The sequence below is a fragment of the Mustela lutreola genome, chromosome 11, assembly GCF_030435805.1.
Source record: "Mustela lutreola isolate mMusLut2 chromosome 11, mMusLut2.pri, whole genome shotgun sequence".
NCBI lineage: Eukaryota > Metazoa > Chordata > Mammalia > Carnivora > Mustelidae > Mustela > Mustela lutreola.
The window spans coordinates 91,533,801-91,556,571 of record NC_081300.1 but is presented as its reverse complement, the minus strand read 5'-3'; the positions used below and the strand labels follow the sequence as shown (position 1 = coordinate 91,556,571).

Below are 22,771 nucleotides of genomic sequence, written 5' to 3'. Positions count from 1 at the left end.
TTTAGGCGTGTCTCGGGACTGTCTGGGCACCCGCTTCCCTGCGGTCTTCTTAGGTTCGGTCAGCACGCGAGACTGGTGTGGCAGACGGATCTTCAGCTCCAGGGCTGAAGCAAGAGCCTGGCTCCAGGCCTTTGAGGAAAGAGCCCGGCTGGGCATCCATCACCTTGTCAGATTCCTGGGAGCGGGAAGCACCAGGGCCTACTTTGTGGTAGCCCACATTCGAGATCAGACTGTGCAGGCACACAGCGAAACAGGTCTTCAATTTCAATTAGACACCACGTCCAGATAACCCGGGATAAGGGAGGGAGAAGCAGGCACTCTTAGGGGGGGGGGGGGGGGGGGTAATGAAACCATCGGGTGTCTGAAACCGCCCCCATTCTGCTCTTTGCTCTTCCATCCTGCCTCCCCCGCTCCTCTGACTTCCTCCCCCCGCCCCCCGCCACCAGAGACCCGCCCCCTCCCACTGCATGGTGGAGGAGAAGCCGGGGGAGGGAGAGCCTTGGAAGCAAGAGACCACTGGATGGATGGAAGGTCCAGGGCAGGAAAACCCAGGGCAATCTCTATGCAAGCCAGCCCCATGCCGTCTGTTTCCAACACGGCACTTTTCCAACAATTACCAAAAACAACCCGGTCTCTTTGGCCTGTGCACTAGAGTGGATTACTGCATCCAATTCTTCCCTCTCTCCCAGAATTCAATCCATACGGCGATGCCCATTGTCCTGTGATTTTGCAAGTCTCCACTATCTGTGCAGGGTCTAGAGTAGAGCCTGGAACATAGTAGGGACACAGGAAACCTTTGCCAGTTGAATGCAAGGTAGAGACCCAAGTGCCCCTAAATGAGAAAATAGCATTCCTTATGTAGAGCTGCGCGGCTAGTAAACAGAGACAAATCCAGGTCTGTCCGACTTCAAGGGCTAGGATCGTCCAAATATGCCGCACCACCTCTTCTTTCAGTGTAGACATGTTATTAGGATCCTGTCGCTCAAGCCGGGAGCCCACCAAGTGAGGGCCGGTGCAGGCGCTGTTGCCTGGAATGCTGCAAGAAAATATGAAAACCTCTAGATCATATCATCTTTTAGAATTTCTATGTGTTTCTGTATATGTTTTACGATATGCAAAGCTTATCGCTACAGTGGGGTATGTAAGACACCAGTGCACGCTCGAAGATGCCCCTTAAGGATAAGGAACATGATCCCCCCAAAAGTCTAGTGATTCACCAATAATAGAACAGATAAACTGTGATAGAGTCCTATCAGGGAACAGTATGAAAACGAATGAATGGGGCCGCACTCAACAACACGGACGCGACGTGGCTGAATGTGACGTGGTTGAATGTCAAACGCAAAGTCACATGACAAGGCCAGACACCATCGAGAGTGCACTTTTCGATCCCAGGTATGTAAAGCACAAAAACTGGCCAAATTAAAGTTTTGATGTTAGAAGTCCAGATAATGGTTACGCCTGGGTAGGAGGCTGGTGGGAGATTGGGGAGGGCCCTGCTGGCGGTGGGGGGAGGGCATTTCAGAAGCTGGTAAAGTTTATTTCTTCATCTTGATGGTAAATACGGGTGTCCACCTCGTGGGAGTTCATGGAGCTGTACATTTGGGCCATGTGAGCTTGTCTTCATGTGAGTGCGTTTCACACATCAATGGGGTGGACCGAGTGGGTGCAAGACGGCCACCCACTCTCTGCTTTTCCTCTCCTCTTGGATCTGGGCTTGCCTTTGTGTCAGTTTGCATCTCTCTCTCTCTTTAATATTTTTATTTTTTTACTTGGCAGAGAGAGAGCACAAGCAGGAGGAGCCACAGGCAGAGGGAGAAGCAGGCTCGCCGCTGAGCAGAGAGTCGGACACGAGGCTCGATCCCGGGACCCAGGGATCATGACCTGAGCCAATGGCAGATGCTTCACCAGCTGAGCCACCCAGGTGTCCCACAGTTAAGATCTCTCGAGAAACAGATGGTGAGATGAAGAGGTTCATTGTGGGGAGGGGATAAGAAAACCTTCCTGGGGGTGCCTGGGTGGCTCAGTGTGTTAAAGCCTCTGCCTTCTGCTCAGGTCATGATCCCAGAGTCCTGGGATCGAGCCCCGCATTGGACTCTCTGCTCAGCAGGGAGCCTGCTTCCTCTTCTCTCTCTGCCTGCTTCTCTGCCTACTTATGATCTCTCTGTCAAATAAATAAATAAAATCTTAAAAAAAGAAAGAAAGAAAGAAAGAAAACCTTCCTGGAAGATGAAGGGAAAGGAAGCAGAGCTGGGTAGGGACAGCACCATGTGGATCTGACAGTCTTGGGCCACTCCATGTGGCACTCCAGAGCCAAGATGGCTCACTAGCGGGGTCTGGCACTGGGGAGAAGTGGCCAGGCCCCAGAGTGCCCAGACCTCCGTGTAGGAAGTCTGGCTACCCCAAGACTGTCACGCTGAGAGGAAGCCCAGGTGTGGAAGGGCCCATGGAGAGAGAGAGAGGGATGCCACGGTGCCCAGTGTTCCAGAATTCCCAACCCCGCCACGTGGTGGGGAGAAGCCATCTTGGGTTTCCCAGTTCAACAGATGCCATGTGGAGAGGAGAAACAAAGCACGGAGCTGACAGCAAGAACCCAGGCCCCAGACATACGGCTCCAGGCAAGCCCTCCCAGCCATTCTCGCTCCGCGAGGTGTCAGCCATTAGGGAGCACGAGTGAGCCATCCTTAGTCTGCCAGGACTCCCCGACTGACCTACACCATCATGGGAGTAAGACAATGGCTGGTTAACTCTACCAAAAGTGAGGTTAGTTTTTTAGGCAAAAACAGATAACTAGAACCATTTATTTAAAGAGAGAGAGAAAAAAAAAAAAGGCAAGAGTGGAGTCATTGCTAGCCCAAGCCACGTGGGCAGCTAATTGGAGGGAGGGATAGCATTCTCATTAGCTAATCTGAACCTCTCTCGCATAAGGTTCAGAAAAAATGCTCACGATTATGAACCAGAGCCTAGCGCGTTGGTGGTGCTGCTTACCAGCTGTGTGGCCTGGGGCATGTGGCTTCACTTTGCTGGGCTTCGGAGAACTCATTAGAGAAATGGAAAAAATGGGTAGGCTTGAAGGAGACCGGGCATCTGTGGTGCTTGGCATGTCGTCTGGCACATAGGAAAAGCTTGGCAAACACGGATTATCATCCCCACAGCCGTCATGTTTCCAGCTCCCCCATCGGACGAAAGGAACTCGTAATTCCCGTTCGTTCTGCTCACCCGTCAGAATGGAAGAGATCAGATAGGGTGCGGAGGGCTTCCAAGCACACACACAGCTAGCCACCGGAGAGCACGTGCTTCCAGCTCAGAATGCCAGACTCCCACCCGCTCCCGGGCCCCAAAGATGCTGTCGGATGGAGAAGAGAAGTTCGTGCTGCCCTCCAGGCTTCAGAGAAGCAACAGGCGAATTAGGGAAGATCAGGAATTGGGGGCAGGATCTTCGAAGCAGGTACATTTTCCAGACTGAGCCCAAGAGTTGTGGCTGATGGGAAGCTGTGCCTCAGCCTTCCCCAGCCCTAGCTCTCACAGGGACCTGTGTGCATGCTTGATCTGGAGCTGGTGTGCATAGATAGGAGCTGAGTGTCTATCAGAGACAACCCTGCACGCCACAGCCGCAGAACCCGGGCTGGAAGGCCTCCAGGCACAAGCTTCTCTGGCCAGATCACCCTTTATTTAATGCTGAACAAACCCCTCAAATGTGGCTTGTGGTGGGAACCCCTGGTCTGGATCTTTGACTGTTGCGATAGGCGCGGGGGAAGAGAAACAAGAGAAGACTAGCCAGAGAGGTGGCTGTGGGCGCTAGGCTTCCAACTTACCCTCCCATCCAAGTACTAACCAGGCCTGACCCTGCTTAGCTTCCGAGATCAGACAAGATCGGGCGCGTTCAGGACGATATGGCCATAGACTCAGCTCTATCCTTCCAAATCGCGTTCTTGATCCTTCCTGCCACTCCCTGCTCTCACTGGCTCAGAGAGGTTAAACACTGAGCTCTGTTAGTATTTGTTTTGTCTCGTTGTTCTGGCCTCGAGAAGGTAGGTGCCTTAGTTTATCCTTGAAGCGAGAGGAAAACACAGTTCCAACCTCCAATTGTGGAGAAGAATAATAACAAGAACAAGAACAACAACAACAATAATAATAATAATAGCAACATTAATATTAATAATTAATTATAGTATTAATTTTTATAATAATTATAATAAAATAATTAATAATAGCAGTTAATGACGTCAGCGCCAGGCACTTCACACCTATTGTCTCCCGTAAGCCTTCCTATAGCCCTGAGACACAGGCACTACAATGAGTCCCATTTTACAGATGAAGAAACTGAGTTTCAGAGAGGGGAAGTGGTTTGCCCGCAGCAGCACAGCACGTGTGATCCGAATCAGGTCTCAGACCCCCAAGTCGCAAGGTAAATATTCTATGGTGGTTGGACATGTCTAGCTAGGCTCCGGGCCACATGCCATGACAAAGAGTCTTTCTCACTATGGAGTATGAGAGACTGATGAGTATAGATAGACAGAAAAGGGTTGGTATTTGTACCACATGCCCATGGTTTATGATGAGAGTGGAGCAGAAAATTTGAAACTGGGACGACCCCCAGATGTAGGTTATATAGCAACTGGTGGGTTCTTTGCAAATGTGGCTGCCTCTAGCCAGTCCTCTGCAATAGGAAGGCAGAGCCTGTTCTCCAGACCTTGAATGTGAGCTGGCCGTGTGACTTGCTTTAACCAATAGAACATAGTAGAAGCAGTTCTATGCCTGTTCTGAGCCAAGGCCCCATGATGCCTTGAGCTTCTTCTCTTCCACTGAGAATCTCCCAGCCACTGTGGGAACAACCCTGGGGCTAACTGGCTGGGGACAGGCTACATGGGGTGTAGAGAAGCCTGCGGGAGACATTCTAGCCCAGCCGGCTCTAACCTGTAGCTCACAGTGGCAGCATGAGTGAGCCTGGTGAGACCCGAAAAACCACACAGCGGAGCCTGCCACCATTTCCCATCTTGCAGAATCACGAGCTCTGCAAACCACAGTTTTCAACCTCAAAGTCACCAGATCCAGGAAATTTGTACAGACGCTCCTGTCCTGGGTCCCGAGGTTAAAGAATACCATGCTATCTCGTCACCATGGTGGGACTCAAACGAGCAAGAGCTCTGGGATCGGTTTTATGAACATATTCACACAAAGTAGCAAGAAAGGCTGTCACTTATGGAAGTGAGACGCTAAGTCATCTAATCATCTCACCACCTCTTTGTGGTTCATACGTATGACTGACCCCATTTTACAAGTGAGAAACTGAGGAACAGAGAGGCTAAATAACTTGTCCAGGGCCACATAGTAAATAAGTCTGTCCAGCTGGGAGTCAAACTCAAGCCATGTGGCTCTAGAGTTTGTGCTTTTAAAAGCCAAAGTTTGCTGCTGTGTTGCTCTGAGTAAGCCTGCTACTTGCTCCAACTTATTCCAGGGCACATCATGAACTTGGCAAAGGAGTTAATTTCTTGTACCCTCAATTTCCCCATTTGTACAGTGGGGATAATAATAGTATCTCCCTTCTGGGGTTGTTGGGAGATGAAATGAGATATTGCACGCATCCAGCAGTGTTCAATAAACACCAGCTATAATAATGGTGATTTGCTTTATATGTATCCAAGTGTTTCATTATAGAAATATTTTTTGGCAATAATAAATTGCTAATTTTTTTAAAGATTTTATTTATTTGACAGACCGAGATCACAAACAGGCAGAGAGGCAGGCAGAGAAGGTGGAGGGCAGGGAGCAGACTCCCTGCTGAACAGAAATCCTGATGTGGGGCTCGATCCCAGGACCTTGAGATCATGCCCTGAGCCGAAGGCAGAGGCTTAACCCACTGAGCTACGAGGCGCCCCCTGCTAATTATTTTATAAGTGGGTACACTCTAGTTATTAGTCATGCTGTTACTTGGAGTCATGTATGATTGTCCTGCAACTTTCACCACTCTCAGTGTTGACTCTGTCCCCATCACCGGCTTCTCTTCAGATGTTCTGAAAATCCACTAAGTCCTCCAAGTACGCTGACATCCTTCAACATCTTAAGGAAACAAAAAGGCACAACCTAGCAGGACCTCAGCCTGACTTCTCCGAAACCCACAAGACTGAGTTCCTTTAGGTGTCCCCGAAGTTCTTGAGTTCTGGGGAATCTGTGGCTGCCCAGAAACTGTCTTTGGAAGCCTTAATTGGCCAAGGATCGGTCTGCTGTGTTCTCAGATGTTGGGAATTGAGGGCAAACAACCTCAACAGCTCCCATTTCTAGCCCTTGGCCATGAGGCTAATGGGGAACTCGTGGGATTCCCATCTGGGTTCTGTGATGACTGTCTGACCAGCCCGAGTGCCATCACTGGCGTCACAGATAGCGACACGAGGAGGTGCTGTAAGCATTCTTGATGGGCAGACAGGACTTGGACAGTGAGACACACATATCCCTCCTGGGCTGAGGGACTCAGAGAGGGTGGCAGAGAGTCTGCTAAACCTATGGTTTTCCCACTCTGGGTGATGCTCTTTGGCCCCCCAGCAGGCTTAGTCGTCACAGATGGGCCTTCCAGATTCCTCTTCAAGAAAGGGCTTGCTGATCCTCTACTGTGAGAGAGGTCAGCAGATGGCCCCCAGTGGCCAGCCCCTTCAGGTCTTTCTCAGTTGCAGAGAGACACCTGGCCCATGTCCTTCCAGGGGCCCACGATGGAGGTTTAAATGCCCAGCCAGTTTGGCCCCAGTGTGGGACAGCTGTGGGGCACTGTTCACTCCAGAACTCATCAAGCCAGATCTGCATTGAAGATCCTCTTTCCTTCTGTCCAATGCTGGCTTCACACCTTCTTTCATGGGTGTTGATCCTTCATAAATCCTTGCACCCCCAAACTCTGCCTCAGCATCTGCTTCCAGAGAACCCAACCTGAGACACAGACACGTAAGTTCTTCCAACCTCCAGCCTACCCCACTTCCACCTGTGCCAAGTCTTGCCAAAAGAGGAATCGACATTTCTCATGACATCAGCATGCACCCCCCCACCACCTGCTTATCTGGGAGGTTAATTCCACCATCCACATGCGGTGAAGGTGTTCTTGCCATGAGACTGTCCTCATTTCTTGGGTAATTTGGGCCAAGAGTAGAAATGCTAGCAGGTCCCTAGTAACCCCTCACCTTGAACTCCTATGTGGTATTATCTCTGCAGCATCCTCCAGCAAGATGAAATCATCCCTATCCTACAGAGGAAGAAACTGAGGCTCAGAGAAGTGAAATGAATGAATTTCCCTCAAGGATTCAAAGTCTAGTTTTCTACTTCCAAAGACTAAGCTGAGTAGTAGCATGTGTGCCCACACACATTTCTTCTGGAAGACCTGCTTACTAGATACTTCTTGGCTTAGAATCTTGGAGAAATGTTGGGGAGAAAGGCAGTGTGAGGGTTTAGTACTGGAGCTAGATGGTCTGCATTCAAATCCTACCTCCTTGACACACAAGCTCTATGATTTTGGCCTGTGATATAATCTTTCTCTCCATCCTCTCATCTGTAGAATGGGGGTGATGGTAGTTCCTATGTCAACATATAGTTGTGAGGATTAGGAACTTTGTACATGTATGGTGCTCAAAACATAGAAAGCCTTCAGTAAATGTTAGATGCAATTATTAGACAATAATTCTTGGGGGCCAACAACTCCTGCAAATTCTTATGCCTAAAGAAGTTGCTGTGAATCTCAGTTTGTGCATATGTAAAGAGGGACTCCCTCACAGGATCCTTGTAAAGGCTAAGAAGTAGTACGTGCAAGCAGTGCCTCTGTGGCTCAGTTGGTTAAGTTACTGCCTTTGGCTTAGGTCATGATCTCAGGGTCCCGGGACTGAGCCCTGTGTCAGGTTCGCAGCTCAGAGGGAAGCCTGCTTCTCTCTCTCCCTCTGCTCCTCCCCACCCCACTGTGCTCTTTCTCATGCTCTCTCTCTCTCTCTCTCTCAAATAAATAAAACCTTAAAGAAAGAAAGAAAGAGAAAGGAAGGAAGGAAGGGAGAGAAAAAGAAAGAAATAGTATGTGCAAAGGGTCTTGGGCAAAACAGTTGCTCCGTGAAGAGTAGTGAGTATAACAATGGGAATGTTTGGTCCTCGGTAGTCCTAGAAGGTACCAAGACTGAGCCTCAGCTTTGGTTCTTGGTTCTTGATTCCCACTGCTGGAGCAGAATTGTTCCTTTAGGAGTAATTTGGCTTTACAAATGAACAAAAATATGTTCATTTCATGTTTTGGGCAAAACGTTTACAACTCATCATGAAAATATTGATGGTCCAGTAATCATTCTGGCCCTTAGATCTGAGCAAGAGAGGACCTGAAACCAGCCCCCGATCCTTTGAACTACCTTCCTTGTTCTAAGTTTCCTCTGATGCTTAGGACCGCACAGGGCTGGCTTTGCTCTCTGAACAGAGTGTTCTGAGTCTGGATGGAGCTACATGAGTCCTGGTCCCTATGACCTCCCCACTTTGTGGCTCTCTCTGACCCTCTGACCCATGTGTGAAACCAACCAGATGCCTTGAGAAGCTCCCAGACTCATACTCTGTGGTTGTCACAGAGCCCCATGGCCATCCCTAGTTCCAGAAGGGCATCTTGGGGTACAGATCACCCCCACAGGCCTGTGTGATATTTCTTTCATAGACTCAGGCCACCAAAACTGTCCAGACCTGCTGATTTCAGGTAACTCCAATTGTTTACATAGACAAGGCTCTGCAAAAAAATAATTGTCTGGGGCCTCATTCATCCTGGGTGAAGGCCTGCCTGTGGAATCAGAATCTGTGATTGTCAGTTTTGTATGTTCCTTTTTATATAAAGACACTTGTCTTTAATGATATTAATGGAGAAGAAAAATAAGTTTTTTTTTAAAGATTTTATTTATTTATTTGACAGAGAGAGATCACAAGAAAAATAAGTTTTTAAGGAATGCTGATTGCTTGAGAAATAATTGCAATACATAAAATAGACACAACAAAAGTGGGAGAAAGGAAATAGATTTGGGAAGTGAGATGTGTGGGGGCCTCTGATCTAGGACACCCCTTTTACTGTACAGATGGGGAAACTGAGCCCTGCATTATAGACCTTAATTGCCCAGAGTCACCCATGGTTATCTGGCCACATTCTATGCTTGTAGGAGGCTCGAGACTTGCTGACAAGCATGAGTAATTGATTGATAATAAAAGCAGTCACCCATGGCCCGAGACCGAGTTTACAACCTCGATGCTAATGGGCCCCGGAGAGGCAGAGGGTGCTGGCAACCACTTTCCCCCTCATCTCCCAGGACTAATAGCTTTATGGAGGTCATAAACTACTGAGTATTCCAATGATGAGAGTGACCTCCCTTGGCCACATGACCCACCCTATTTTGACTGACATGCAGGCCTGGCATTCCTTAGAGAGGCAAGAACCAGCTTCTCTCTGAGCCTATGGCCTGAACTATAAGACCCCAGCCCCTCTGGAAAGTTCCCAGATGTCCTGGAAAGTTGTAAGCCTCTGCTTGCCCATCCTGATTCTAGGCAGGAATATGTTCAGACCAGCAGCTTCTATGGCAAGTCCACCACGTAGTCTAAAACTCAGTTCTCAGCTAATTGTCCCATCTCTATGCAGATGGCCTGGAAGACATAGGGAGCATTGTTAGTCTCTTCTAGTTCTGGGGCTAGGAGTCATCCACTCAATAATTCACTCAGCTCATTTTAGTAATGTGTTGGCCCAGCCTCCAGGATGGTTCCCAACGATTCCTGCTGTCTGGAGGGAATTAATGCCCTTAGTCCTGAATAGACTGACCTAGGCAACTGGGGAAATATTGCAGAGGTAACAGAGTGTGACTTGTGAGGGTAGGTCATAAAAGAGTCTCCAGCTTCCATCTTGCTGCCTCTATTTGGAGTCCAGCCACCATGTGAGCAGCCCTGTAGAAAATCCACATCACAAGAACTGAGGCCTCTTGCCAGTCATTTGATGGAAGGACCTTGGAAGTGGAGCCTCCTGCCCCAGCCAAGTCTTTGGATGAGACCACGGCCCTGACTCACGTTCTGGCTGTGATCTCGCGAGAGATCCTGAGCTGGACCCACCTAGCCAAACTACGCCCAGATTTCTGAACCACAGAAACTGAGATGATAAGTGTGTATCACTTTAGCCTGCCAAATTTGGGGATAATTTCTTACACTGCAATGAACTACAAACACGACAGATGTCCATTGTGTGCCAGGCCCTGAAATAGACACTAGTATGCAAAATGGACACAGCAGATTAAAGCCTCTGGCCTCCCAGAGCTTAGAGTCCAGAGGCTGATTTTATGAAGAGGGTGCAGTTAGCCTGGCAGGATCCAGACTGGATAAAAATTGGGATCAGATATAAGTGCAGTCACACCATGACCTTCTCTAGGAAGGAAAATTAAAGCAACAACTTTCACTTTGTTTTCTGTGTGGTTTGATTCCCCTGTCACAGGCACATACTGCTTTTCAAGTAATTTCTATTAGGATGTCTTCTCATAAATACTTCTCATTAGAATTTAACTACATACTCATTTTTTGAAAGTCGTCTTGGCAACGTTTATCAAAAAAAAAAAAATCTTTAAAAGACACATACCCTTTGGCTCAGAAATTCTACTTAAATTAATTTATTATGGGGGCGCCTGGGTGGCTCAGTGGATTAAGCCGCTGCCTTCGGCTCAGGTCATGATCTCAGTGTCCTGGGATCGAGCCCCGCATCGGGCTCTTTGCTCAGCGGGAGCCTGCTTCCTCCTCTCTCTCTGCCTGACTCTCCGCCTACTTGTGATCTTTCTCTCTGTCAAATAAATTAATAAAATCTTTAAAAAAAAAAATAAATTAATTTATTATGAAGAAATAGGCAGAGCCCTCTTGGCTCTCTGAGCAGCTCCATGGCGGTTGGCAGGAACCAGCGCCTTCATGAGAGGCAGCAAAAAGGGAGCCAAGAAGAAAGTGGTTGATCCATTTTCTAAGAAAGATTGGTACAAACCTGCTAGGTTCAATATAAGAAATATTGGAAAAATACTAGTCACGAGAACTCAAGGAACTAAAATCACTTCTGATGGCTTCCAGGTCATGTTTTCAAAGTGAGCCTTGTGATCTGCAGAATGTTGAAGTTGCATTTAGAAAATTCAAGCTTATTCTGAGGCAGTTCAGGGCAAATACTGCCTAACTAATTTCCATGACATGAATCCTACATGTGACAAAATGTGCTCCATGGCCAACAAAATGGCGGACCATGACTAAAGCTCATGTTGACGTCAAGAATACCAATGGTTATTTGCTTCATCTATTTTGTTTTGGCTTTACTACAAAATGCAACATCAGATTTGGAAGCCCTCTTGCACTCAGCAGGTCCACCACATTCGGAAGAAGGTGATGGAAATCATGACAGGTGCAGACAATTGACTTGAAATTAGTAGCCAATAAATTAATTCCATATGGCATTGGAAGACATAGAAAAGGCTGGCCAGTCGATTTATACACTCCATGATGTCTTTGCTGGGACAATAAAAATGCTGAAGGAACCCAAGTTTGAGTTGGGAAAGCTCATGGAGCTGCACGGCAAAGGGAGTCATTCTGGACAAACCACTGGGGATGAGACCAGTGCTACATTGAAGGAGCTAATGAAGATGAGCCACCAGTCCAAAAATCTGTTGAAAATTCAGACATCTCATGGTGACAGATAACAAATTTTATTTGTGATGTTTAAAAAGATATGCAGAAATTTATGGAAAGGGGGACATAAAAGGATGCCCACTGCATGGTTATTCAGGAGTGCAAAAAATTTAGAAATGGCCTAAATGTCAGCCATAGTAAGTTGGTTAAATTCCTATTTAATCACTGGCTATCCATCCATTGGAATCTTACATAACAATCAAAAATGATGATTTTGGTTTCCCCTAATTTTCCAGGAAATGTGTCCTGACATAAGGCTGAGTGAGCAAGAGGGGCCATACAATGGTATATATTGTATAACTCCATTTTAATAAAAAGCATATATATTTATGCATAAAATTATTGGAAGGCTCAGCCACAACATATTAATGATGTTATGTCTAGGTAAAGGGATTAACCATATACATATATTTTCTGTTTCTCTTGGCTTGGCTGCACTCTTTTTTTTTTTTTTTTTAAAAACATGGATTACATCAGGAATATAGAGAGCTCCAAATATATTTTTGTGAAGGTCTTTGAATACACATTCATTATTGCTCACCTTCACAGTTCTTAGCCTGTTTGTCTTTCACCAGCCTGCTGGGACTGACCAGTCCCCAAACACTTACTGGCCTCTCTTCTCTCCCCTTGACCGACTACTAGGGATTGGAGATACTCCTGGGTTCCAGAATCAAATAGAGAATACAGATCAAGTGTTCTCAAGTATACCCCTCAAGCTGCCCCCCTGCAGCACCCCCTCTACTCTATGCAGGTAGACTTCACTCTCCAGAGAGCCCTTGGCCCATTCACCATCTCCAGCAAACAACTCCTATCTCTGGGCTCACTCAAGAGTGAACCAAGGACACTGATTTACTGCCCACCAAGGGCTGTGTAGAGAACAAGCCAATGGTGCTTCCCATTTGGGGTGGCTCTTGAAGGATTTGTAGCTCCAGCAGAAAAGCTTTTAAAGGAACATAAAGTGAGTTAATAGATCAGGAATTTATCCTCTTGAAATTAAAGGAGGTTGGAAGAAGAGGCTGTACCTTTAAACTTGGCCAAGGTCCACCTCACAGTAACAGGACTGTGACGGGCAGATTGGTGTTCTACTGCTGACCTCCAGCAAGAGATGTCCACCTGGACCATTTCCACCTCTTGAGTTCACCAGCCTCACCCTGGCTCTGGCTGAGATGGTCTTCTCCCTGTTCCAATGACTGGCATGACCCCCACCAGGATCTCAGTGGCCTGACCCACCCCTCCCCTTCAACGCTCCTCTGAACCAATCCATGCATCTACTTGCCAATAAGACATCCACAATAACACACTGTGTGTTTGGACTTGATTCTCTAGACAAGGAGGGCTTCGTTTATTCCTTCAAGAGTACTGAATGCAGACGTGGGTTGTCCTGGACCAAACACTGGGTATGGTGGAACCATGAACAAAGCCACCTGCTCCTAAAATTGTGGAGTTCACCTTTGAGGCAGGACAGAGATGCTAAGCCAATAAATAAGCAGGGAAGACAATTTCTGGTCATGATAAATGGGGAGAAATACACACATAAGTTGGTGAGTAATTGAGACTTTGATCCAAAGTCAGGGAAGGCAAACTTGTGCTGGTCCCATTCAACCTCACCAACTCAGAGTATGTGCGGGGCTTTCTGGTGCCCTGGACCACCACACATCATGGGGATGTTCAGGGTCCCAGCCTCCATTCCATCATCTTCCATATTACAAGTATCTGAGGCGATGAGAGGGGAGATTGTTCAGAGGGGAAGGTCACCCTGGGACCCAGCAGAGTCTCAGGGCCCTGCAGATTGGATGTTCAACACATCCATGTTGGCTGCTGTTGAAAGGAGGTCCCAGCTGGACCCCACTGGGAAGGATGGCCACTGTGGTCTCCAGCACTCACTAGAGCAGGACTGGACAATTTCATGCTGCTCAGAGCCCACTTAGTTTGTGGATGCACCTTCAGGAAGAGGCTGACCCAGGCCCTGGTATCTGTTCAGCCTCTCAAGCTGGTCCTCTCCACTAGTCCCCCTTCTCTCTTTCTGTCCTCAAGTTCTCTCCATCTTTTCCCCTCCCTGCCAGCCTGGGCATTCTTTTCTATCTCAGGATATGAGAGATCACTCTTATTCATAATCAAAACCAAACATACTGTGTACAACTTGAGTTCCCCATTAAAGGTTGTAGGATTTTGAATTTCGAAAACCAAGAGGAAACCATATTCTTTCATTTTCTGCAATCTCAACTTTTCTCTGAAGGAAGGGGTACCAAAGACCTTACTCAAATTGGGGGTAGGTAGCGACCAAGCGGGGAAGCAGGCACACTCTGAAGCATCACAATAAACACCAAAATACCAAAAAAAAAAAAAAAAAAATTCACTTAGTGAAAAAATAAAAGAGCATCTACCAGGCACAGAGTTTGGGAGTAGAACACAATGGGCATGTGGACAAGGCCAAAAAGAGGGGCCAGGGAAAAGGAAAAAAGGAGAAGCAGATTGGCCTCCAACCGAGTCTCAGTCAACAGAGGGGCGCTTCAGAACAGAGATCCTGGGACCAAAAGGGCCAGACCCTCGTACCTCCATCCAAAGCCAGGGCAGCTCTTAAAGGGGCCACAGCTGGAGGCTGTGCCCTGAGGCACTGCCCAGCTCTTGGGCGAAGGGAAGTCTGAATGGGGCACTTCTGGGACTCTCTCATACCTTAAGGAGGGCAGGTAAATGCTACTAAAGGGATCACCAGAGAGTCAGACCATCAGACCATCTGACTCTTAAGGTTAACACAATATCCCCGACCAGGAAATCTAAGCAGAGGCCAGAAGGCACTGGGAGAGTCAAGGAAGTGTGCAGTGTGGTGGTCAAGTTCATGGAACTTGGGGCTGTGTTACCGGAGTTCCGGTCCCACCTCGGCTACCCTCCAGCTGTGTGGTGTGGATGGATCATTTTAGCTTCCCCTTTAACAGATCGGGGATAATAATAGAACAGACCCTATAGCTTCATTGGAAGGATTATAGAGAAGTTAATGTTTTGAAAGCACTTAGAAAATGCCTGGCCAGGAAACACTATTAGGTAAGTGTTAGTAAGTGTCCTGGTAAAAAAATGAGAAAGAGCCCTGCAGGCAGAAGGCACAGCCTGGGTAATAGCCTGGAGGACGGGTTCAGAATAGCACAGAATGGAACCCACATCAGTGGGCTGAAGCCAGCCAAACGGTTGGTTAATCACATTCGACTCGAGCAGTATTTAATTTATTTTTCAGGCACAGATTTTAAGGGAAATAACATTCTCTGGTCCTGCCAAACAGCCCACCAAGATGGACTGTGTGATTTTCCTCTAAAATCCATCCGGATCTTACCCAGATGGACTCAAAGCCGAAAAGCAACGAAAACCACCCTTCTTCCCACAGCCCGCTCTCATTAAAGCTGCAATTTCTTCCAACATGACAGATGTTGACACACATTCTTGCTGCCACCCATCAGAAAATCTGGATGCACTCCTGTAATGCCCCCTCCCCATCCCAGACTCTGGTCTTCTCGCTCGCCCCACCAAGGCCATGCAGCCTGCGGACCCCGCCAGCTCCTTCCTGCCCCTCTGGCCAGCCCATATGGAATGAGTTGCTCCGTTTTCACTCCTTATCAGAGATGGAAATATCTCCACCCGCGTCTTTGTGGAGTTTTTCCACGTCTGTGAGCCGGACAATGCTTAACTCTTATCATTCCAAAGCACTGCCAGACTTCTGACCCCCAGCCTCAAATTGCGGGGTTCGGCATTGTCAGATCACAAGAAGAAGGGTAGGGAAGGGAATCACAGAGGGAGGGGGAGAACTAGAGGACCCTTAAAGTACCAACAGTTCATGCTAAGAAGAATTCAGTTGCTTCCCTCTGTAACTTTAAAAAGACATCTTTGAAGTAGCCTCCCTTCCATTTTATTAACCTTGAACCTGACCTTGTAGGATAACACTGATAATAACCAGCACACTTTTAACCCTTCCAGCAAACCACCGAAATAAATAGACGTTCTCATTATTGTCCCATTTTACGAGTGAAGCTCAGAGAGGTCAAAGTAATTCTCCCAAGACCACACAGCCATCAAGTGGAGAGCAGACGTGTCTGAGCACCTACATTCATCACACTCTCAGTCAGCAGAAGAACATACATGAACATGCCCCTGTGGTCTAGGACGATCTCTTTACCCCAACCTAGCAAAGTTTACAGACACTACCTGAGGAGGGAGAGCAGAGCGGAGGATTCACTCCCCCAAGGGCACACAGCCAGTAAGAGAGCCCAGTAGAGATGGGCCCAGGACTTCTGCAGCACGCCCATTTATTCCCACATTCTTCTTTAAGAAAGATGGAGCCTGGGGCACCTGGTGGCTCAGTGGGTTGGCAGCCACTGCCTTCTCCTCTGCCTTCAGCTCAAGTCACGGTCTCAGGGTCCTGGGATCGAGCCCTGCATCGGGCTCTCTGCTCAGAAGGGAGCCTGCTCCTCCCTCTCTCTCTGCCTGTCTCTCTGCCTACTTGTGATCTCTGACTGTCAAATGAATAAATGAAATCTTTAAAAAAAAAATTTTTTTAATAAAAAAAGAAAAAAGAAAAGGAAAGATGGAGCCGAGGACTGGTTATCCATAAGGGAGAAAGGGATAACATGTTGCAGCTCAGAGCTGGGTTGTGGAGGCATGTGCTCTGGGAGGTCTGATGTCACCATTTACAAGCTGTGGGATCAGGGACTAGTTGCCTCGACTCTCTGAGCTTCAGTTTTTTCTTACACTGTAAAATAAAATAGGGGATAGCAATAAAAATCTACCTTAAAGGGTCATTGTAGGGTTGACTTGAGACTGCAAAGACCAAGTACCCAGCACAGTGCCTGGCGCATAATATTAGCCTCTGCAAATACCAACTCTCTTTATACTGATATTAACAATCCATGCTGTGGGCTGGTTTATCTCTCAAGACACCCAACAGGAATTTGTGGTGCACAGTACATGCGGAGCATTGGACCGAGAGCTGCTGGTGTTGCAAAGAATCCGTTCTCAGGAAACGTCATGCAAGAAATGGGATCGGGCGCCTGGGTGGCTCAGTCAGTTGGGCATCTGCCTTCGGTTCAGGTCATGATCCTGGGGTCCTGGGATCCAGTCCCATGCTGGGCTCCCTGCTCAGGGGGAGTCTGCTTCTCACTCTCCCCTTCTCCCCCTGCTTGTGCTTTCTGTCAAATAGATAAAATCTTTAAAAAAAGAAAGAAAGAAATAGGAGCTCTGAGTTTGACAAGGTCAATGGCAATTTCCGTTATGAATGGGTCTGTGGGAAGCTCTCTCATCATGGTAGCATGCCACACTGTGTGTATCCTGTCTCCCTCACAGGGTGACTAACTGCTTGAGGACAGGGTATGAGTCCAGTATGTCTTTGTAGCGTGCTGTCAGTTGCTTGTGCAAAATCTATGTGTTAATCATCTACTTCTCTGTATTTCTAGCACCAGAGCCACAAATCCCTTCTGCTCCTACCTCCATAAGCCAGGTCTCAATCACATCTGTCCAGTGTGAAGGAGTCTGGGAAATATATTGTTATGCCGAGTCACTGCATGTCCAGCAAAAGAGTCTAGGACTACGGTGAAATGAAGGAATTAAATAATTAAGACGCTCTGCCACAAGTTGCAATAATTTTTAAAACAATGGAAATAATAATAATATTAATATTAATTATAACAGCTGACATCCATTGAGTGCTTAGTCTTGTGCCGGGTACAGTTCTTCTAATCCTTGCAACCATCCCTGGCAGCGAATGCCACTGTTGTCCCCTGTGTGCAGGAAAGGGAACTGAGGCTTAGAAAAGCATGGACAGCTCACACAGCTGCACAGCCGGGACGTGGGGACCACCAAACAGGACCAACTTGGGGAAGAAACTGTTCATGACCCAAAGAAATGGACCATTATTGCTCTCTAAGCACTGGGGAGCCATTGAAGATTTAGAGTAAGGGAAAAAAAACTTCTAGTAACAGTCCCTGAGCTCAGGGTGGTGTGTGCATTAGCTCATTTCAACTTTGATGCTATTAATCTCCCAGTTTGGCTGCATCTGTTTTGTTTCCTGCTGGACTTCCAGGGCCCAGAATGGTGTCAAGCACACACACAGATGTTCTGTAGACATCTGTGGATGGTTGAAAATTTGCATTGGAAATTAAATCACTTCATGTGTCGCGACGGTGTCGTGAAGGTCTGTCTCCCTCACAAGATTGCAGATTCCATGGAAGGCAGGGCATGGGTCATCCCCAGGCTGCACAGCATTCCCCACTCCCTGCCCATGCTCTAACTCAGCTCCTGGAATATAGTAAGTACTCACTAAATGCCTTTTGAATGAATGAGCGATCATCTTTGTCATAGAGAATGGAGAGGCTGAGAGGAATCTTTTTTAAAAATTTTTAAAATTTATTTGACAGACAAGATCACAAGTAGGCAGAGAGGCAGGCAGGGTGGGGAAGCAGGTGCCCCAATGAGCAGAGAGCCTGATGTAGGGCCCAATCCCAGGTCCCTGAGATCATGACCTGAGCCGAAGGCAGAGGCTTAACCCACTGAGCCACCCAGGCGCCCCGACAGGAACCTTTTAAAAATACTGCCAGAGCCTAAGCTTTCTCTGAAATTTGAAACGAAGTTTAAAAAGGAAGAATTCAGTTGCTAATGATTCACAGAATTTCTGTCGCCTGGGCTCCAAGCCCATGCTGGATCTTGTTCAGAACTGATGGAACACCACCGGCTGGGAAGATTGCATAGATCGTGAGGTTTCTTGGGTACCAAACCATGTCGTGTGGATTCTAAGGAGTTGGGTGCAAATGAATCTGGAGGGTACGAATTAAAACCCTATGAGATATAAACTGGCTTTGGAATGGAGGAGTCAGCTGCAATATTGGAAACAAATGGCTTTTTAAACTACCTTAAGGCACGGTCTTGACCTTACCCCATGCTCAGGCTGCTCGGACAGCAGGGGCCTCCGGGTGAGTTGTGAGGATTGGAGGTGGCCACCTGGACCGGGCTGCAGGGCATCTCTGAAAGGCTCTGACCACTGATGTCCCAACACAGCAGCAATGACTTCTACACCACCAGTGACTTGGGCACAAACCAGTCCTCGGTGTAGACAAGCCAAACCACTGAGCCAGGAAGGCCAGACTCTGCATTCAGCAAAATAAAGGTTTGAAGTAGATTTCATGACTTAGCAGGGACACAATGACTTCCAGAGAACACTGGCGACCAGTAGACGGACCATCATCATCCGTGGCCAGTCAGTCCCATCCCCACCCTGTAGTAGTCCAGAGAGAAGAAACCATTATTTGCAATGAATACCTCCACCAACCCAGAACTCCGTGTTCCTGTCTGTGCCTCCTTCTCTGCTTTTCCTCCAAGTCTTTACCGTATATTCTTTTTGCTGCCGTTCCTATCCGACTTGCCTCCTTGCATTTCTTTTCTTAAATCTAGGACGGTCTTTCTAGCCCCCAAGCTCTTAGCATCTACTGTTCCCTCCACCACCAAGGCTTTTCTCTCCAGGTTTGCACAAAACCTGAGACTTCTTCAGTCTTCCACCCAAATGTCCCTTTACCCCCAGGAGGACATCCCTCCACCTCTTCCCTCACCAGCTCTGATGATTTCCATCGTAACATTCACCACTGCTGGTAATGACATATTTCTCCTTTTTACTTGTTTAATACCCCATTCTCCCGCTTATCTGCAACCTCCTTGGGGACGCAGCTTGTGTGTTTTATTCATCACTGTAGGACCCCTCTACCTCACCCACTCACTTTCCACTTAGAAGTCCAGCTGGAGCTGAGAGCCTTCAGAGGAAGGCACAGAGACCCAGCCAGTGCTAATAGAGCCAAGAGCCATCCATCACTCTCCTACCCATGACAGCTGGATGGATTAATAATCCTGGTTGGCTTGAAACTAACTGGTAGACCTGTCTGGCATAAGCTCCCCCTCTTCTTATGTAGGAATTCCTGCAGTGGCACAGACCAGAGCTGTCCACCCCATCCTCCAAGCCCTGCTCAGACCTCACCCCCTGCAGAGCACCTTTCTTTCTCTACCCAGGATCAAGTATGTGCTCCCACCTCCGGATTTCCCAGGTAAATCCTGTCTGTGCCCTACAGTGGCAGTGAATCATTCATGGGCTTGAGGGACCCTGCAGCTCTTGTCTTAAATTTCTCCTTAAATCTTTTTGCTTAACTTTGAATATCCGTTCATTCTTTCGCCTTCTGGCATTCACTCATTCTCTAGCTGAGGGATCTGACTGAAATCCTCTTTTAGGGGTGCCTGGGTGGCTCAGTTGTTAAGCGTCTGCCTTTGGCTCGGGTCATGGCCCCGGGGCGTCCAGGCATCGAGCCCCACATTGGGCTCCCTGCTCGGCGGGGTGCTTGCTTCTCCCTCTCCCACTCCCCCTGCTTGTGCTCCCTCTCTCGCTGTGTCTCTCTCTGTCAAATAAATAAAATCTTTAAAAACAAAACAAAAAAATCCTCTTCTACTCAAAACCTCCAGTGACTTCCAACTCGCTCAGGGTAAAATCCAGAGTCCTAATCACAATCTTTGGCCTCCATGGGAGCTGCTTCATGCTGGAACTTCCTCCTTGGCTCCCACCGTTTTCACACTCCTTCCCTCCACTCCAGGAATACTGGCCTCTACTCCTCCTCCAGCATGCAAGCCACACTCCTGCCCCAGGGCCTTTGCACTTACCATTTGCTCTGCTCCAGATATCTGGGTGGCCCATTTACTTCATTCCTTCAGGTCTTTGCTCACATTCACCTTCCTAAGGGTCTGCCCTTGACTGCATCTCGTCACCGTCGATTTTCCTTGCTCTTCTGTTCACTGTGTTCCGTAACTATTGATTTCTTAGGGACTTACTGGTTTCCTTACTGTGGAGGAAGGAGAGAAACAGTTCCTGGAAGTAAGCCAGCAGTCTAACACAGCCATTATTCAAAGGAAAATCAAGGAGGGCTTTGTGGCCCTCAAAATCAAGACAGCCCACCAGCAGCACCTGCTCTGTTCAAAGTGCTCTGGGTTTGCAGTTTCCTACAGGACACCCTTCTTATTAAATTAATTAAGGGAACTGCTCTGGCCTGGATATGCCTCCTGCCACACATTACACTGTTCTCTAACCCAAGCTTCATTCCCAGATGTTTGCTGTTTGGGTGGGATGGTCAGTCAAGGCGCCCTGTGATTTCTGGACAACGAGTGGCTTTGGGACCCAAGACAAAGCCACGAGAGTCTCTGTCTTCCACAAACTGAATCATGAACATAGGCAAGCCCCAGAGATACTGTAGGTTCTGTTCCAGGCCACCAAAAAAAAAAAAAAAAAAAAAAAAAAAAAAAAAAAAAAAAAGCAAATATCACAAGAAAGTGTGTCAAGTGCATTTTTTTTTTTTTTGGTTTTCCAGTGCACAGAGAAGTTATGTTTACACTGCAGTCTATTAAGTGTCTGATAGCATTTTGCCTAAAAGACAAGGCACAGAACTTTAATTTAAAAATACTTCCTTGCAAAAACAAACAAACAAACAAAACAAACAAACAACAACAAAAAAAAAAACCCTTTCTTGCTAAAAAATGCTAACCATTATCTGAGGTTTCAGAGAGTCATAATCACCAATCACAGATCACCACACCAAATATAATAATAATGAAAAAGTTCGACATAGTGCAAGAATGATCCAAAAGTGACACGGAGACAGGAAGCAAGCAAATGCTGTTGGAAAAAAATTGGTGCCAGTGGATTCTCCGAGCAGGCTTGCCACAAACCTTCAATTCGTGAAACAAACAAACAAAACACAAAAACCAAAAACGCATGATCTGCAAAGCTCCATGAAGCAAAGCCCGTGAATATGAGGTTATGCTTGTAGGTGAGATACATACAGGAAGTAGTTGGAACCGATTTATCTCGAAGGCTGAACCCTAAGGAGACTGCCTTTTTAGTTCTTGCTACCTAGATACTGGAAGTTTCCTGCTTTCTGTTTGTTCCTGGTCTGTGGTTCAGGTTTTCCTTCAAGTCGCAGGAATAGCCTGTGTCCTTGTAAAAATTGCTTAGGTGAGCCTGAGTCACTGATGGATGGAGTGCTCTCTATGTGCTTACTGATTTGATGCCATTTGAGCTGCTGCCGCAGCTTGTTTATCTCCTCTGGAAGACAAACCCACCCAGCCGGTTAGTCCGAGAGCAAGGTTTTAACATAGGTCACTGATGAGACCAAAGGAGGAACTGGTGTCACCAGAGCCCAGTCGCTGAGGCTGCCCAAGGGGAGTTGGGACCTTGATGGGACGCTGGGAAAGCAAAAGCCATCCATGTAAGACATACAGCCACGGCCCAGAGAGGTCCCTGAAGTCAGAGAGAGCACAGAGCATGGGAGAATGACCTTAGATAGAATGACCTGAGATCACCTTAGGTGATCTCCCATCACTCCATCCTCCCGTGTCCCTCCCACGGGAGGTTCCCGTGGGCTGAACCTAGCCAGACGCGAGGGTCGCTGGGAATTGTAGTGTGCGGCAGTCAGTCATCTGCTACCAGAAGCGGTTGGCACAAAAGGGGTGAGGGGTCCCTCTGTCTGACCTGTCTCCCTTAACGGCCTCACTGCTTTCCAACATGACGTCCAAAGAGGCAAACGGGGAGGAGGGAAGAAACGGACGCGCTCTGCCATGGCGCTGCCCGTACCATCCTGCCTTCCTCCAGAGAGGCTCCATGTGGCTCTTTTTATGGTCTTCAGTCCGGGCCCACGGCCTGGCCACCGCTCCCCTCCTTCTATTCCCATAAAGTCCCCTAGGCCTGCTGGTAAGCAGAGGCCCGGCTTTGGCTGGGACCCAACTAACTAGACGAGCCTTGACTCCACTCAGAGCTCTGGGCAGTGCCCGGGCAGCAGAGCCAAGGTCTGTTCCTGTCTGGAGTTTGATGAATTCTCTAACAGTTCCTTCTACCCTCAGAATTAAAAACTAATGTTTGTGCAGCCCGGCCCATTAGCGTGCTTCCCTGGTGACGGAGCCCCTCCGCCTCCCAGCCGCAGGCCTGCCTTCCCGCCTTCCAGCCAGCGCTCTTGCTAACATGCTCTCTGAAAGTCATTCTTGGACCTGAAATGAGAAAGTGGGGCCAAAGCTCACTTTGTGGAAAGATTTTATTTCCATCTGA

General features: G+C 47.8%; 1 pseudogene; it reads left to right on the top strand.

The window, feature by feature from the left end:
• The first annotated feature begins 10,886 nt into the window (after nt 1-10,886).
• On the top strand, nt 10,887-11,677 carry LOC131810999 (small ribosomal subunit protein eS1-like; annotated as a pseudogene).
• The last annotated feature ends 11,094 nt before the right edge of the window (nt 11,678-22,771 follow it).